This window comes from Phoenix dactylifera, chromosome 10 (assembly GCF_051530095.1).
Source record: "Phoenix dactylifera cultivar Ajwa chromosome 10, Ajwa_hap1_PhDact_Kaust_v1.1, whole genome shotgun sequence".
Classification (NCBI taxonomy): Eukaryota; Viridiplantae; Streptophyta; class Magnoliopsida; order Arecales; family Arecaceae; genus Phoenix; species Phoenix dactylifera.
The window spans coordinates 4,567,501-4,572,500 of record NC_143199.1 but is presented as its reverse complement, the minus strand read 5'-3'; positions in this window follow the sequence as shown (position 1 = coordinate 4,572,500).

Genomic DNA, 5,000 nt, shown 5'->3' with positions numbered 1-5,000 from the left:
CCCTCCCTACCACCCCGGCGGGGCATCCGCCCAAGGCCCACCCCAAGCGTTCCAAAGTACCGAGGAGCGTTGCAAACGGGAACGGCCCGGACACGCGTCCCGGTCTCACGGGATGCGCGTCCCGGTCGCACGGGATGCGCGTCCCGGTCGCACGGGTCGCGCATCCCGGGAGGGCCGACGGAGGAAGCCGGCGCACGGCCGCCGCGCGGACGGCCGAAGGCAGCGCCCGTGCGCCGGGAAGTCGGCAGGCGCGTGCCGGCTCCGTCGGGGACGAAATGTGCCGGGCAAGTCCGCCGCGAGGCAACAGTCCTGTGCGGAGTGGAGCGGAAGGCCCGCCGCGGCGGCAGCAGACCCCCCCTCCCTACCACCCCGGCGGGGCATCCGCCCAAAGCCCACCCCAAGCGTTCCAAAGTACCGAGGAGCGTTGCAAACGGGAACGGCCCGGACACGCGACCCGGTCGCACGGGATGCGCGTCCCGGTCGCACGGGTCGCGCGTCCCGGGAGGGCCGACGAACGAAGCCGAAGTGGCGCCCGGCCGCCGCGCACGGACGGCCGGCGGCGGCGCCCGTGCGCCGGAAAGTCGTCGGGCGCGCGACGGCTCCGTCGGGGACGAACGGTGCCGGGCACGACCGCCGCGAGGCAACGGACTTGTGCGGAGGGGGGCGGAAGGCCCGCCGCGGCGGCGCCAGCCCCCCCTCCCTACCACCCCGACGGGGCATCCGCCCAAAGCCCACCCCAAGCGTTCCAAAGTACCGAGGAGCGTTGCAAACGGGAACCGCCCGGACACGCGTCCCGGTCGCACGGGATGCGCGTCCCGGTCGCACGGGTCGCGCATCCCGGGAGGGCCGACGGAGGAAGCCGGCGCACGGCCGCCGCGCGGACGGCCGGCGGGGGCGCCCATGCGCCGGGGCCTCGGCGGGCGCGGGCCGGCTCCCTCGGGGACGAACGGTGCCGGGCCCGCCCGCCGCGAGGCGACGGACTTGTGCGGAGTGGAGCGGAAGTCCCGCCGCGGCAGCAGCAGCCCCCCCTCCCTACCACCCCGGCGGGGCATCCGCCCAAGGCCCACCCCAAGCGTTCCAAAGTACCGAGGAGCGTTGCAAACGGGAACGGCCCGGACACGCGTCCCGGTCTCACGGGATGCGCGTCCCGGTCGCACGGGTCGCGCATCCCGGGAGGGCCGACGGAGGAAGCCGGCGCACGGCCGCCGCGCGGACGGCCGGCGGCGGCGCCCATGCGCCGGGGCCTCGGCGGGCGCGTGCCGGCTCCCTCGGGGACGAACGGTGCCGGGCGCGCCCGCCGCGAGGCGACGGACTTGTGCGGAGTGGAGCGGAAGTCCCGCCGCGGCAGCAGCAGCCCCCCCTCCCTACCACCCCGGCGGGGCATCCGCCCAAGGCCCACCCCAAGCGTTCCAAAGTACCGAGGAGCGTTGCAAACGGGAACGGCCCGGACACGCGTCCCGGTCTCACGGGATGCGCGTCCCGGTCGCACGGGTCGCGCATCCCGGGAGGGCCGACGGAGGAAGCCGGCGCACGGCCGCCGCGCGGACGGCCGGCGGCGGCGCCCATGCGCCGGGGCCTCGGCGGGCGCGTGCCGGCTCCCTCGGGGACGAACGGTGCCGGGCGCGCCCGCCGCGAGGCGACGGACTTGTGCGGAGTGGAGCGGAAGTCCCGCCGCGGCAGCAGCCGCCCCCCCTCCCTACCACCCCGGCGGGGCATCCGCCCAAAGCCCACCCCAAGCGTTCCAAAGTACCGAGGAGCGTTGCAAACGGGAACGGCCCGGACACGCGTCCCGGTCGCACGGGATGCGCGTCCCGGTCGCACGGGTCGCGCGTCCCGGGAGGACAGACCGAGCAAGCCGAGGTGCCGCTCACGGCCGCCGCGAGGGACGTACGGCGCCGGCGCCCGCGCCCCGTGGCACGGCCTAGAGCGTGCCCCCCTGCCACCCCATCGGGGCATCGGCGCAAAGCCCACCGCGGGGTAGATAACCGAAGGCAACGAGGGACGGTGGATGCACATATCCGAGCAGTGGCGATAGGGCCGGAGGGAGCACCGACAGGGCCGTGAGATTTTAAAGTACCGAGGGAATTTGCAAACCGGGCCCGCCCCTCCCCCCGTCCATCGCACGCCGATCGGGGGTCCGGCGCCCCGCGGGGGGCTGCCGGCATGCGCTCCCGGTGCAGGCATCGACGAGCCGCCCGCGACCTCCACTCGGGTCCGAGCCCCCAAGCGCGGATGCCGAAACGCGCCGGCCGCGGCAGCCCCACCCCTGCCACCCCATCGGGGCATCGGCGCAAGGCCCACCCTGGGGTAGATAACCGAAGGCAACGAGGGACGGTGGATGCACATATCCGAGCAATAGCGATAGGGCCGGAGCGAAGACCGAGGGGGTCGGGGGGTTTTAATGTTCCGAGGGAAGTTGGAAACGGGGCCCGCCCGGACGCCCGTCCCTCGCACGCCGATCGGGGGTCCCGCACCCCGCGGGGGGCTGCCGGCATGCGCCCCTAGTACAAGCATCGACGAGTCGCCCGCGACCTCCACTCGGATCCGGCGGCGCACGCGCGGATGGCGAAACGCGGAGGCCGCGGCTGCAGCCCCCCTACCACCCCGTTGGCGCGTCGGCGCAAAGCCCACCCCGGGGAGGATAACCGAAGGCGACGAGGGACGATGCATGCACATATCCGAGCAAATACCGAGAGGGTCGGGGGGAAGACCGAGAGGCAAGGGGTGTTTAGAGTACCGAGGGAAGTTGCGAAAGGGGCCCGCCCGGACGCTCGCCGCTCGCAGGCGATCCGGCGGGGCGCACGGAGGGCGCCGCCCATCGCCGGAGCTTGCTCGGTCATCTCTGCCGCACGGACACGTAAGCGCCGCCGCGCAAGGTTCGGCCGGCGGGGCGGACGGTTCGCCGCCGCAGGCCTTTCCCGCAGCCGGAACGTGGGCCCGGCGTTGCGCGCCGGCGGGCCGCGCAATCCGCCGGGGCGCACGGCGGGCGCCGCCCGTCGCCGGGGCTTCGCTCGGTCATCTCGGCCGCACGGACACGTGCGCGCAGCCGCGGAAGGTTCGGCCGGCGGGGCGGACGGTTCGCCGACGCAGGCCTCTCCCGCGGCCGGAACGCGGGACCGGCGTTGCGCGCCGGCGGAAGGCGCGATCCGGCAGGGCGCACGGCGGGCGCCGCCCGGGCTTCGCTCGGTCATCTCGGCCGCACGGACACGTGCGCGCCGCCCATCGCCGGGGCTTCGCTCGGTCATCTCGGCCGCGCCGCCACGTGCGCGCCGCCGCGGAAGGCTTGGCCGGCCGGGCGGACGGTTCGCCGCCGCAGGCCTTTCCCGCAGCATGCGCCCCTTCGCCCGAACGACCGCGGGACTCCGGTACGGCCTAGCCGTCGGCCGCCCGGCTGCAAGCCGTCGGGGCCGCTCGATCCCCGTCGCGTGCCGGCCGCCGCTCGGGCCAGCCGGCCGGCTGCCGCACGTAACCTCTGACCTCATCAGCGGTCGATCCGCACCGCGCTGGTCTTCGGTGCGGACCCGTCGGGGCCGTGCCGCGCCGGCCGTCGCATCCGGTTCCGCAGGCGCCGCCCGGTTGCCTCCCGCCCTCGTGCGCTCGCGCCGGCCGGGCGACGCGGTGCCCGCGGGACTCGGGCATGGTTGAGCCGTCGGCCGCCCGGCGGCATGCCGCCGCCGCTCCGCGCCGCGTGCCGGCTGCGCTCCTCCCCGCGCCCGTCCGCGGGCGGGCCCGCCGCCGCTCGCGCCGGCCGGGCGACGCGGTGCCCGCGGGACTCGGGCATGGTTGAGCCGTCGGCCGCCCGGCGGCATGCCGCCGCCGCTCCGCGCCGCGTGCCGGCTGCGCTCCTCCCCGCGCCCGTCCGCGGGCGGGCCCGCCGCCGCTCGCGCCGGCCGGGCGACGCGGTGCCCGCGGGACTCGGGCACGGTTGAGTCGACGGCCGCCCGGCGGCATGCCGCCGCCGCTCCGCGCCGCGTGCCGGCTGCGCTCCTCCCCGCGCCCGTCCGTGGGCGGGCCCGCCGCCGCTCGGCCTAGCCCCCCGGCTGCCGCACGTAACCTGCGACCTCGTCGGCGCTGGATGCGCGTCGTGACAGTTTTCGGTGGGGCGCCGCGGAGGCGCCGGGGGCCCATGCGACGGGCCAGGGGGCGAACGGAGGGCTCGGTCAGCCCTAACAGGGGACCGGCGACAAAGGAGCGGTCGCGCAAAGCTTCGTAAGGGACCCAGACGACGGGCCTACCGATCCGAAGCACCGCGCACGGACGCGCAGCGGGCCCACGACGGGCCGACACGGAAGGCCCGCCGCCAAGGCCGCAAAACCGACAAAGGAACCCACGGGGACGCACCAGAGCGGGCAAAGCTTTCACCGAACGGGACGGGACCGAGCCCCCGCAACAGGCGAGGGCGACGGATCCGACCAAGTAAGGCCGATCCCGCTCCACGCACGCGCGGCCGCAGGAACTTCGTGAGGGACGGGACGACCGGCCGACCGAACCGAAGCGCCGCGCACGGCCGCCGCGAGGGCCGGCCGGAGGCATAGACCGAGCGCCGCGCCAGCGGAAGGAGCGTGCCGGCTCCGTCGGGGACCACCTGCGCACGGTCCGTCCGAGCGAGCCGACGGACCGGCGCGGAAGGCCCGGCGCCGAGCCCGCAAAACCGACAAAGGAACCCACAGGGACGCACCAAAGCGGCCCAAGATTTCACCGAGACGGGACCGAGCCCACGCAACATGCGATGGCGACGGATCGGACCAAGTAAGGCCGATCCAACTCCGCGCGCGCGCGGCCGCGAGCACTTCGTGAGGGACAGGAAGACCGGCCGACCGAACCGAAGCGCCGCGCACGGCCGCCACAAGGGCCGGCTGGAGGCGTAGACCGAGAGCCGCACCAGCGGAAGGAGCGTGCCGGCTCCGTCGTGGGCCAACTCCGCGGGGCCCATCCGAGCGAGCCGACGGGCCGGCGCGGAAGGCCCGGCCGAACCCGCAAAACCGACAAAGGAACCCACA